The 13,980-nt window shown below is 42.1% G+C and overlaps 1 protein-coding gene across 2 annotated transcripts in view; it reads right to left on the bottom strand.

The window, feature by feature from the left end:
- spock3 (SPARC (osteonectin), cwcv and kazal like domains proteoglycan 3) overlaps positions 1-13,980 on the bottom strand; it is a 560,650-nt gene that overhangs the window by 351,164 nt on the left and 195,506 nt on the right. The gene's annotated exons all lie outside the window — the stretch shown is intronic.

Below are 13,980 nucleotides of genomic sequence, written 5' to 3'. Positions count from 1 at the left end.
CCCCTTAGGTCTCCTTTAAAGTTTAAGGTGAGAGGGGAAAAATTATGTCCTCTAATTCTGGACTCTCTCACCCCAGGGAAAACACCTTATCTATTTACCATTTTCATGCCCCCATGATTTTATAAATCTCTACGAGGTCACCCCTCAACCTCCGACGATCCAGGGAAAACAGCCCCAATCTATTCAGCCTCTCCCTGTAGCTCAAATCCTCCAACCCTGGTAACATCCTTGTGAATCTTTTCTGAACCCTTTCAAGTTTCACAACATCCTTCCAGTAGGTGGGAGACCAGAATTGCACACAATATTCCAAAAAGTCACCGAACCAATGTTCTGTACAGCTGCAAATTACAAAAGACTTCTGCTGGATATTAATGTTACAACTGCAAACGAGAACATTTCAACATCAGAATAGAGAGTGGAACGCAGGGCCACAGATGGGGTGATGTGGCAGATGCGAGAGATGAACATGCACAGGTGGTGATCCAAGGGTTATGCACCTTGGGTTTCAGCAAGTCCTCAGGGATGACCCTCAAATACATTTAGAACAGGTGGTCACAGAGACTACTTCCCAGTGTCTGGGCTGGAGAATCTGGCAGAAGAGCCACAAGTAGTAGAACAACTTCATGCAAGTAGTCAATGTCACTGAATTTGCCATCACATGATCTCTTCCCTTCCACTTGACCAATTACTCTAAACACTAAACTCACATCACTCACCTGTCAGAGACAGTGGTACTCAGAATTCTCATCCAACATCAAGATACTCAAGCTCACCTCCCACACTAAAAAGATCTCACACTCAGCTCCCACTGCTTATACACATTGCTAGCTTTCAGCAGTAACAAGCACATCAAACAGTGCAACAGAACCACCAACATTTTTCCTTCATTTGTGCAGAACAGATGGGCTCCCAATCAAAGAGAAAAAAGCAGAGCTGTCAAGTGAAAAGAATACACGAGTTTCTCGAGTCCTCTGAAGAAGGTAGTCTCCATGTCGCAAAACACAAGGAGGCTACAGCCATACCAGGGAAAAGATATGGATGACTCTGAACAGGAGTTCAATGGGATGATATATAGGTAAGCAGCAATTTTCACACACAGATGTTGGGTGAATTGATTGGTCTGCTAGAAAGCCTCCTGCAACTGTCAAGGAGCATGGAAAAGGCTGAGCCTAACTTGCTATAGTGGATCAAATCGAGCTTACCCTCCTCACATCCTCTGTTCCATCTCCTTATCATGCTGACCCTGAGAATTTGCTCCTGTAGCCCATACATGGATAGGTCACTGAAAGCCTCGCCCTCCCACAAAGATACAGAAAACCCACTAAAATTTCACATAGAGTGCCACACAATACCCTTTAAAGCAATGCTGGAGTTGGGCAGCTCATAGAGCCATAGAGATGTACAGCATGGAAACAGATCCTTCGGTCCAAACCATCCATACCGACCAGATATCCCATCGCAATCTGGTCCCACCTGCCAGCACCCGGCCCATATCCCTCCAAACCCTTCCTATTCATATACCCATCCAATTGCCTCTTAAATGTTGCAATTGTACCAGCCTCCTTCCACCTTCCTCTGGCAGCTCATTCCATACACACACCACCCTATGCGTGAAAAGGTTCCCCTCTCACCCTAAACCTACGCCCTCTAGTTCTGGATTCCCTGACCCCAGGGAAAAAGGCTTTGTCTATTTATCCTATCCATACCCCTCAATTTTGTAAACCTCAATAAGGTCACCCCTCTCAGCCTCTGACATTCCAGGGAAAACAGTCCCAGCATGTTCAGCCTTTCCTTATTACTCAAATCCTCCAACCTTGGCAACATCCTTGTAAAATTATTTAGTGACGGACAAGCAAATTAATTACATGTGTCTGTATGGACCAAATGTGGAAGCTGATAGCCACATGGTGCTCTCGGGGGATGAGTGACATGGAAATACAGGTAGTTCTCCTATAGCATGTGTTTAGTAAACGCAATTTGTCTGTAATGTCATTTGTGAATTAACTCCTATTCCCTGTTATGCGATTCCCATCCCTGGCACTAGATGTTGCTGTGTGCGGAGGACTGGACTCCGTGTCAGCATCATGGATCCATCAGCTCATGAATTTTCTCGTTAAGAGCTTCATGAAGGGTATTGTGAAGTGTTTGTGCTAGTGGACTTGGAAAAGCATTGTGAAAATGTCTGTACAGCCTGAGGACAAGAAGCTGGGAGCAATTTGTTAATTTAAAAACTCAGAGTTGAGATAAGGGTGAAATTTCACTGGAGCTGAAAATGTGTCACTGGAGAAGCGCAGCAGGTCAGGCAGCATCCAGGGAACAGGAGAATCGACGTTTCGGGCATAAGCCCTTCTTCAGGAATCAAACGCCCGAAACGTCGATTCTCCTGTTCCCTAGATGCTGCCTGACCTGCTGCGCTTATCCAGCAACACATTTTCAGCTCTGATCTCCAGCATCTGCAGAGTAGGAGGTGGAGGGCAGGCAGTGTCAATCTGCATCTCCTCCACTCAACCCCAACACTACAACCCCCTTATCCTCCTGGCATTCTGCTACTTCCCATCCAGACACAGACCCAGTACCTTCCTGAGGCAGGATTGGAACAGACACCCAGCCGATTGATATTATCAGGAAAACACTCAACAGGCTGCGGGGTGGGGGGGATTGGGATATGAAAAGCACTCCCCTCTGACCCAAAACTGCTGTCAATACACACTGGCTTTTTAAATTTTGTAGTCAAGACGTTTGATGCTGGAAAGGCACAGCGGGTCACGCAGCTCCTCAGATGCTGCCTGGTCCACTGCGCTTTTCCAGCACACACTTTTTGACTCTGAGCCTCCAGCATCTGCAGTCCTCACTTTCTCCTTCTTAAAATGTGTACCCGAGGCGGGAGCATCGATGTCAATGTGGAGAGAGGAGGAGAACTTCTTCAAGGCTTGTCCTGATGAAGGGCTTTTGCCTGAAGCATCGATTTTCCTGCTCTTCGGATGCTGCCTGACCTGCTGTGCTTTTCCAGCACCACTCTAATCCAGCATCAGTATCAGTGTTGATAATTATCATGCAGCACAGTGGTTAGCACTGCTGCCTCACAGCGCCAGAGACCCGGGTTCAATTCCTGTCTCAGGCAACTGTCTGTGTAGAGTTTGCACATTCTCCCTGTGTCTGCGTGGGTTTTCTCCAGGTGCTCCGGTTTCCTCCCACAGTCCAAAAATGTGTAGGTTAGGTGAATTGGCCGTGCTAAATTGTGTGTAGTGTTCGGTGCAAAGGGAATGGGTCTGGGTGGGTGCGCTTTGGTGGGTTGGTGTGGACTTGTTGGGCTGAAGGGCCTGTTTCCACACTGTAAGTAATTTTAATCTCTTTAACCTCACTTTCTCCTCTGAAATTTCACTGGAATTGACTAACAGTAAAAAGACAATGTTGAGAAGTAGTTTGAAACTTGGCTTTGTTGTTTCTATTAAGAGCTTTTTTCTCTCTCTTTGTTTAAAATATAGGCTTAGCTATTAAAGAATATTTGCAAACTAATGTGAATCTGTTTGTGACTAATCACTGTGGTAAACCACCTGCAAAAAAAAAACAATACAAGGGCTTGGACATGGTCAGTCAGCTGCTCAGGGTGGTCAGAGTCAAGAAACTGGAGGGAGAGAAAGGTGGATGGCACACTTACTTTTGGTGGGTGTGCGCAGATGTTCTGAGGGGGTGAGTAGGCTGTGAAGAAGAGATTCAGGGTTAGTCAGGGTCAGATGTTAGCAAGGATGACTGAGAGTGGGGAAGATGTTGCAGGAAATGGTGAGGACAGTACAGAGACAGGGTGAGTGTAAGGTATCAACGAGAAGATGGTGGCACTTCCATTAGCAGAGTGGAGGTGGTCATTGATCTTCTTCCTATATTCTGTGCATTCCTTCAGATGGCCTGGGAGAAAAGGACGTGCTGCCTCTGTCTCACCCCATCCCCATCAGCAGCATCTCCATGTCCCTGCCCACAAAGAGAGGCACAAATTTTCCATTGTCTGCCATGTCCAGGGCTGATGTCAGGAACCATGCAGGGCAGCTCCGGACTGACAGCTCTGTCTGGGTGCACCTTTCCAAAGATGGTCAATTCTGGAATATCCAGAAGTGGAGAGTTGTTTTGGAAATGACACGTGGTATGATGGTGCTAGAGGGGCACCAAAGGGTGGGGTAGGTAATAAATCAAGTGGATTTTGTAAATAAGGTGATGTACATCCCCAAGCATCACAATGTGAAACCCTTCAAAAAGAAAAACTTGACAAAACTGTCACTTAGCGAAAGATATTAAAATTTAGCCATTGATCTGTCAATGCAGATTCCATTCTGGGATCTGAGTTGTGCAGTGTTATCACTGGATGGGATCAGGAGCTTGGCTAGAATGTAATGCAGCCAGCCAGGTATAGATGCCAATCGAGAGTAATCAGTTGAAGAACCTGATGAATTGTACCAAACCGTACTATACAACAGGTCAAAATTTACTAAGAATGAGCTACCGTGTGTGTTAGGCTAACTACAATTTTTGTTTTGATTTTTACTGGTACTGTCGGCGCCTCGCCCTAACCCTGTTTTTCCCACAGGCCCCATTATTTCTAATGCACAATTTTCTATAACACGGCGTCGCACGAGACTGCGGCTACGATGTTATTGGAGAACTATCTGTAACACCAAGTCATAGGATTCTCGTGTACAAAAATGATCATGCATGAGTACCTTTCAAACATGCAGACCAATGGAAACACAACAAACATCAGTAGAAGGACATTAAAGCTTCCATCATACTACCTCAATACCCAGGTTCTAAATTTCACTCAAGATGTCTTGATTCAGGTTGCTTATGGAAACTAAAGAATCATGCTCTCAAACCAGATTTTGTTGGATAAATGATGCATCCCACTGTCAATTTATATAAACAAATAGGGAGGTTATAAACAAGTGTACCAACTGCTGCTTTCCAGTAGACCTCGATAATAAGTGTTGACATATAGCTTAGGTGGTCTGCAGATGGTTAAAAGAACAAAGGGTATTTTCAAGGTGGTGTTTTGTAATGTGATTTTTCTAGGGAAAAGTAATTGAAATTGTCCATGGATGTAAGAGTTACACTGTAATGAATTTAATTAGGATTGGTCCATTCCGTGTGTAAATTAACATTTACTCTAACATGTACACAACTATCTGCACAAATGATACAGGGCACAAATTCTAGCTTTAGGGTAGTAGATTATTGATTTGAACCATAACGGTGTAACTATAAATCAATTTTCACAACAGGCATTTTTCACTTGATGCTCTACATCAATTCTAGCAGCATCCAGTTTACACATTAATATCAAATGTATCTGCAACCTGTGTAACAAAGACAAAATACTTGAGCGTTTCAGTAAAATTCACCTTTTGTTTGTTTTTAAAACTTATGCCATTTGTAGCTGCAACAACTTGTATTGAAGGAGCATTCAATGTATTAAAACATTCCAAGGCACTTCACTAAGTGTCACCATACATAATATATACACTGAACCCTGGAAGGAGATATTAAGACATATTATCAAAATAGGAGAAAGTGAGGACTGCAGATGCTGGAGATCAGAGCTGAAAATGTGTTGCTGGAAAAGCGCAGCAGGTCAGGCAGAATCCAAGGAGCAGGAGAATCGATGTTTCTGGCATGAGCCCTTCTTCATTCCTGAAGAAGGGCTCATGGCCGAAATGTCGATTCTCCTGCTCCTTGGATGCTGCCTGACCTGCTGTGTTTTTCCAGCAACACATTTTCAGATATTATCAAAATAGGTTTAAGTAAGAATTTGAAACAAAAGTAGTGAGAGAGAGAGAGAGAGAGACAAAGATTTGAGAGAGGTATTTCCAGAACTCAGGGCTTTGGCCACTGCAAGTAAAGTTGACAATGGTATCATGATTATGAGCAGAGAGATCAAAAGGTGAGATAAGGATAGAAAGGGATAAGATAATGGAGAGACATTCTCAATATAGAGGTAAGAACACATATTTTAAAATTGATTTGAAGATGCCTGTTTTGGACTGAGGTGTACAAAGTTAAAAATCACACAACACTAGGTTATAGTCCAACAGGTTTAATTGGAAGCACTAGCTTTCGGAGCACTGCTCCTTCATCAGGTGGTTGTCAGATGGCCACCTGATGAAGGAGCGATGCTCCAAAAGCTAGTGCTTCCAATTAAACCTGTTGGACTACAACCTGGGGTTGTGTGATTTTTAACTTAATATTTTAAAGTTGACATGTTGCTCAGCTAGGATCCAGAAAATATGACCAAAGACAAAGGAATGGGCAGAAGAAAGGACTCCAAGCTAGACGGTCAGCATAAAGGAGAGCCTGGATCATAGTGATGCATCAGTCAACCTCAGGGTAACACATTAAAGTGATCACGATGCACATTAACACTGGGCAGTCCAGAAAGAACAGGCAGTTAATGCACAAGTCCTGATTCCATCCCATTCACTAACCAGTTTTCCGTTTTGGATACGAGGATTTTTTTTTGACACATTCCCCTGCCTAAATGCCATTATGGTGGTGCTAAGCTATCTTCTTGAACCACTACAGTATAGATACATGAAGAAAGCTATTAGGAAAGCAGTTCATGATTTTTACGGAGTGACACTGATGAAACAGTGATCTACTCCCAAGTCAGGATGGCTAGTGGCTTGGAGGTGAATTTGAAAGTGTTCCCAAGCATCTGTTGCCCTAGTCCTTCTGAATGGTTGTAGGGGTGAGTTTGCAAGGTGCTGTCTAAGGAGCATTGGTGAATTTCTGCAGTGCTTAGTTTATTGTTACATATTCCAGCTACTGTACATGAGTAATAGAGAGGAGGGGTGAATGTTTGAGCATGTGGTGCCAAATAAGTAAGCTACTTAGTTCTGGCTGATTTCAAGCTTCTTGAATAGGAACTGCACCCATCACACTCCTAACTCGTGACTTGTAGATGAAAGGCATGCGTTGGGGTGTCAGGAGGTGCAGTTACTCTGCATCTGGGGCTTGCTCTTTTAGCATCAGCATTTATATGGCTTATTTCAGTTCAGGTTAATGGTAAACCCAGGCCCAGGATGTTGATAGCAGGGGTTTCAGAAATAGTATTGCCAATGAATGTCAAAGGGTAAGGTAACATTCTCTATTGAAGATGATCATTGCTTAGCATTTGTATGGTTTCACGTATCTTGTATTACTTAATGTAACTTGCTACTTGTCAACCCAAACCCAAATACGATATTGTCAAGACCTCGTTGCATTTGGACACAGACTGTTTCTGAGGGGTTACAAATGGTGCTGGACATTGTAAACTCATCAGCAAACATCCACTTCTGACCTTATAATGAAGGGAAGATCATTGATGAAATAGACCAAGGTGGCTGGGTTTAGAACATTCCCCTGAGGAGCTCCTGTAGAGCGCTCCTGAAACAGAGATGATTGACTTACAACAACTAAAACTGCCATTCTTTGTGTGAGGAGAAACTCCTATTAATTGAGTGTTTTCCCCTTGATTCCCATCGCCTCCGGTTTTGCTAGGGCTCCTTTATGCCACAGTCGATCAAATGGAGCCTTGATGTCAAGGGAAGTCACTCTCCACTTTCCTGTGGAATTCAAATCTTTTGTCATGGTTGAACTAAGATCGTAAAGAGGTCAGAAGTCAAGTGGCACTAGCAGAACCCAACCTGAGTGTCAATGAGTAGGTTATTACTGAGCAAGTGCTGCTTGATTGCACTATCAATGACCCTCTCCATCGCTTTACTGATGAACAAAGTGACAGACAATTCTATGACACCAACATTCTTGACATGGTGAGCATGGAAAAGATGCGGTCCTCCTGTGATCAATCTTGAACTAGGGGCAATGACTTGAAAGTATGTGTCACCATTTTAGCACAAAGGTGGAGATGTTTCTTTTCCATCAGAGGATTGTACAAAGTGGGAACTTTGCCTCAGAAGATTGTGGAGGTGAAGTCATTGGTAAATTTGATTCCCTTGCCTAATAAGAATCAGAGGTAGATGGAAATGCTGAATTTAAAACACAAATAGATCAGCCATGATCTCACTGAATGGTACGGCAAGGTCAAGGTGCCAAATAGCCTACTTCTACTCCTATTCTGTACATTTCACTGCTCACAATACTATGTGCCAGTGAGTATAAAAATAGAAGATCGAAAGAATGAACACGATTGATAAAATGGTTTAGGAGACATGGTTTTAGATTTTGAGGACACTGGGTCTGCTGCTGGAGCAGGTGCAACCTGTACACCAAGAATAGCATTACAGGGACTAACGTTCAGACAGTGAGGTTTGTTACTGCTCATGAGGGCAACAGGATTGCAAGAGGGAACTCAGATTGAATAAAACTAGAAAGATGCTGATAAGGAGTACAACACTAAAATGAATGTGAAAAGCAGCAGGAAAAAATTCTCGGAACCAACAAAGCTCAAGTTATGGAATTGTGTTACAAAGGCAGAATTATGAACTTGCAGCATTCAGAAGAATAATGGATTTGTGGTACCAGTGGAAGTAAAGGGATATGATTTAATTGCCATTATATGGTTTTAGAGTGAACAAGACTGGTGAGTTAGGACCTTCAATCAGAAGAATAGGTTGTAGAATCTGTTTGTCTTTTAAATTTGATTTATTGTCATGTGTACCTTGTCATAAAATACACCGAAGGGTGTTATACAATTTCGTCACTCTCTGGCACTAGCTTAAAACACAGAAAATTAAACCAAAACAGAGAATATAAAGGCAGAAAAATGAAGAAATAAAGTAAGTGTCCAACTGTGCAATCCTCCTTGTTAAGTGCCCTGTCATGGGCCAGGGGCCTGATGGCTAGGCAGAAGTCCTCATTGCTGCGTCAATGCCACTGGAATGAAAGTTGCCACTCTTCAGCGCCATCTCTCCTCCACCAATGCTCTCACCACTTTGATTCCTTGCTGGACCTCGCTAATACAGATGCCAATGATGCTGCCAAGTACTGTACCAGTCCAAACTCAACTCTACTGCTACCACGAGGCTGCTTCGAGCCTACCTCATCAACGCAGCCACTGCTGATCTCGTACTGAGCCCAAACTCACCTTTACCGCCACCTCCATGGATCGGCTGGAAGCGGATGCTGCTGGGAACCTAAACTCAACTCCACAGCAGCAGCTACAATTGGGCACTAGGACTGCCATGATGATGCAGAAGCTGCCAGGTATCCCAGCTCACCTCTGATGCTGCCATGAGTTCACGCTGTTGGGCCTACTTGAGTGAGTAGGATCTAAGAGGAGCAGCAAGAGATTCGACCTTTCAGAACAGGCCCTTTCAGCAGCAGTCCTGATGAAAGGTCCCAACCAGAATCGTAAACTCTCCTGCTCCTCTGATGCTGCTTGACCTGCTGCGCTTTTTCCATCTCCACACTTTATCAACTCTGACTTTACAACATGTGCAGTCCTCACTAAGAGGTGCAGCAAATTGTCAGGCCGAAGGGAACCGAAGAGGGAATTCCAAAAGAATAAAAAATAAAGATACTGGTTTTTGCGCATCTAAGAGAAGCAACAAACACTGGTAACCTTTAAGCCCTTCTACCACACAGTAATACTGGTGCACAATCCTTTATTCGAAATGCTCAGGACCAGCTGGATTTTGGAATTCGGAATTTTTCTAATTTTAGAATAAGTGACAGTTTGAGGGTGAATTTTTTTTTTAAAGATCTTACCAGAGGAACACACTCACTAAATAAAACAGGCCTTGAGACAGAATTGAGGCCTGCCAGTACTGGGCCAAGCCCCCACACACCGCATCAGAGTGACACACATCGAGTGGATGTCGACTTGGGTTAACTGTTTGCACGCCAAACAACATCGTTAATGAGAAAAAAAAACTTCACAAAAACAACCTTCGGACTTTGGAGCTTTTTGGATTTCGGAATTTTGGATAAAGGATTGTCTACTTGTAATAACGTAGGTCATTGCATTAGTCAGGAAGTTAGAAGTGGGAGTAGCAAAGGGAATGCATTAATCATGGGTGACATCAATCTGCATATAGACTGATCATCACCAATGCTATGGAGGAAAACATCCTGGAATACATTTGAGTTACTCTTCTGATGCCAAACTGTTGAGGAACCAACCATTACACAGGCTATTTTAGATTTAGTATTATACAATGGGAAAGGGCTAATTGATAATCTTGCTGAAAAAGAATTTTCAGGTAATAGTGACAAGAGTATGATAGAATTTTCCTCATGTCTGAAAACAGTGTAGTTCAATCTGAAATTGGGTCTCAAATCTAAACAAGGGCAATAATGAAGTTATGATAAGGAAGCTGGCTTTTGTGGACTAAAAGAACACATTGAAAGATTTGACAGTGGACAGGTAATGGATAGTAAAGAATAAAGCTTTAATAAATAATAATAAATAAATAAACAAAAGAATGGATTAGGAATGCTTCTGTGGGTAGGTAGTAAGGAACAGATTAGCAAATATAGATATTGCAGACAGAAACAGAAGAATTTAGAATCAAAAATACAGAAATGGCAGAGAAGCTAAATAAGTAATTTGCTTCCATCTTTACAAAGGAAAAGATCCAGGTTTCCCTGTAATAATAAAGGTCAAAGGGTCTAGTTAGTGTATGGAACGGAAATAAATTAGTATCCAAAAAGTAATATTGGAGAAATTAATGGGACTGAAAATGATAAATCCCTGATACTCAACAACATTCATGGTACGGGTTGATAGAAATGGCGACAGGGGTTCTAGATGCATCAATGATCATTTTTGAAAATTCTATTAATTCTGCAACAATGCCTGCACATTGAAAAGTTGCAAATGTAAACATACACTTTACAAAATGAGCGAGAGAGAAAACAAGGAATTACGGACCTGTAGGTCTGGTCAGTAGTAGGGAAAAAGCAGACATGTAAAATAAAAGATGGGATTACTGTACTAGGTATTTAGAAATTAGTTGTCTGATTAGACAGAGTGAACATGGATTTATAAAGAGAAATCATGTTTGACAAAGAGTTGATAGTGGGGAACTAGAAGATGTGGTGTATTTAGGCTTGTGGAAGACGTTTGAAACACATAGGGGTTAGTAAACAAAATTTAAATCATATGAGACTGTGGCTAATATACTAGGTTGAATTGAGGAATGATCAAGAGGCAGAAAGTAGGAATAAATGCATCAGAGTGGCAGGCTATGACCACTGAGGTTCAGCAAAGTATCAGTCAGCTTGGACTCAGCTGTTCACAATCTATATAGAGAAAGTGAGGACTGCAGATGTTAGAGATCAGGGTCAAAAAGTGTAGCACTGGAAAAATACAGCCCATCAGGCTGCATCCGATAAGGAAAAGAGTCGACTTTCAGAATAAGCTCTTGATCAGAAACAATGAAGAGCTTAAGTTCCAAATGTCGACTCTCCTCCTCGAATGCTGCCTGACTGGCTGTGCTTTTTCAGTGCCACACTTTTTGACACTGTTCACAATCTACGTCAATGATTGTATAAAACTTGGTGGGGATACGAATTGTTAAAAGGATGCAAAGACACTTCAAAGGGGTTTAGACAGATTGAGTGACTGGGCAAGAGCATGACACATAGGATATCATATAGTCAAGTGTGAGGTTATCCACTTTGTTAAGAAGAATAAGTGCAAAGTATTTCTTATTGTCAAGAAATTGGAAAGTGTTTATTTCCAAAGGGACTAAAGTCTTCTCGTTCCGAAGGCATTTGGAAACTAGCATGGAGATGCAGTGAGTAATTCAGAAGGCAATGGTATGATAGCCTTGATTACAAGGAGGTTTCAGTATAAAAGTAAAGAAGGCTTGCTTCACCTGTATGGAACACTGGAGAGCCCGCACTTGGAGTGTTGTAGGCAGTTCTGATCCCCTTGGCAAACAAATAATATACATGCTACAGAGGGAGTAGAATGGAGGTAGACCCAACTGATTCTTCGGATGGTCAAACTGTCCTATGCGGAATGATTATAGAGTCTAGGCCTGTATTTTCTGAGGTTTACAAGAATGAGAGACAACTACAAAATTCTTAAAGGAGTAGACAAGTTAGACACTAAGTACGTGTGCCATGGATGTATGGTCTAGAAAAAGGGGACGTAAACTAAGAATGAAAGATAAACCACTGAAGGCTGAGATGAGGAGCACTTCTTCACAGAGAGGGTGGTGAATCTTCAAAATTCTCTATCTGAGAGGGTGAGGAAATTCTGTCATTTCACAAGTTCAAGGGACACACTGATAGATTCCGAGATACTACTGGCATCAAGCAACCTGGGGACAGCGAAGGAATAATGCAGAGGTATTGGATCAGCCATAATCTAGAGCAACTAAATGGGCTACTCCTGCTGTTATGTTCTATGACTCGGTAAGAGAAAGAACTAGAATATTAGAAGACCTTAAGTTCAAGGAAGGTAGAACACCGATGGCCAGCCAGACTGCATTAGAGTAGTTGAGGGTATTGTAAACGTATGGATGAGTGTTTTACGAACAGATGAGCTGAGGCAAGAGCATGGTAGAGGTCTAAATGACAATACAGATGCATGATTAAAAACTCATTTCAGTAATGACGTAAAGGCTATGAACAGTGTGTTTGGACACTGGCCTTTTGAGTATTGAAGTCAGTGGCTAGGCAACTGAAATTGTGACAGGGAATAAAATCAATGTCTATGATCAACATTTTTGTTCATCCAGACAATATGGTGAGCAAGAAGCTTGAAATTTAAAGATCCTTGAATTGGTTGATTAGTGATAATGCATAAAAATGTGTTATCACATTGCATGTGAAAACGAACATTTAGTTTCCAGATATCATCATGGGGCAGCCTGGGAATGAGAATTAAAAGGGGGTCAAAGATAGAGACCAGAGATAAAATGCCAAGAGTAGTATGAGAAGTTGCTGGAAGTGATATTCTAGTTCTTAAAGAACAGTTAAGAAATGCATCTAGAAGAGTATAGTCTCATCCACCTGAAGGAAAAAATAGATTGTAGAGATCTTGAGTGGAGGTTGTCGCCAATTATGCAAAAAACTACTTCAGGAAGATGAGAAAGGATAAATTTGAAGTTTGCATTTGCCGTAATCACAACGGATGTCATCCATGACTTCATTAAGAGTTGTTTTGTTACTGTGACAGGATGACACAGGGATTGAAACACATGTCCTGGTGAAAATGCGTTTAAGGATTTGGAAAGCAATGGAGGTTGGGGATCAGACCACAGTTTACAAAAGGTAAAGAAGTCAAAAGATCCTCTGACCCACCTCATCTCACCCAAGAGTTTTAATGATGCAGATTTACAGGAGATGGAGCAGATTTACAGGAGATGGAACAGTTATAAGTATCAACTAAAACTGGAGATATGAATGAAGGTTGGGTGGTCAGCTGTTTAGTTGAAAAACATTTTGAGGGAGATTATGGAGAGTCTCATGGACAAGGCGAACTCACCAGATACATGGACAGATAATAAAGTAAACTGAAAAAGGTCCACATTCAGTGCTAAAGCAGGAAAAACCTTAGATTAAGATTGACTGAAAGAGAGGCAGCTGATTGGATAGTCTCTTGGTGGCAATTAAGTCCCTGATTATTTTGCACTTCTTTTCAGAAGGGAAGGTGGAAAAGTCAGGGAGAAGAGTTTAAGACAACAGGTTACAATCAAGAGGTGGTAGCCAGTGGATATCTTTGCATACCAAAAATTTGATCCCACAGCACTTCATGTCATCCAGCCAGTTCTGACGGCTGGCTGATTTAATTGTCTACTGTGGCCATTCAGGTCTGCAATTGTGGATTAAATGGAGTTTAGAATGATGACCATAAAGGGAAATGGCCAGTTGAGACTCAGTAAGGGTCATACTGGCTCCACATCACTGTAGGTAAGTCAGTGGATAAGCACTTCAGTAACTGTAACAATATTGTGTTAACAGGAAGGTCAAAAACAGATGGTTGAGATTCTGAAAGAACAGTTATAATTTAGATATAAACCATGCTTGCATATTTCACTG

The sequence above is a fragment of the Chiloscyllium plagiosum genome, unplaced genomic scaffold, assembly GCF_037043375.1.
Source record: "Chiloscyllium plagiosum isolate Xiang-an unplaced genomic scaffold, Cpla_swu_hap1 HiC_scaffold_1, whole genome shotgun sequence".
Classification (NCBI taxonomy): domain Eukaryota; kingdom Metazoa; phylum Chordata; class Chondrichthyes; order Orectolobiformes; family Hemiscylliidae; genus Chiloscyllium; species Chiloscyllium plagiosum.
Note: the sequence above shows the minus strand (reverse complement) of the source record. Positions and strands in the feature narration are given on the sequence as shown.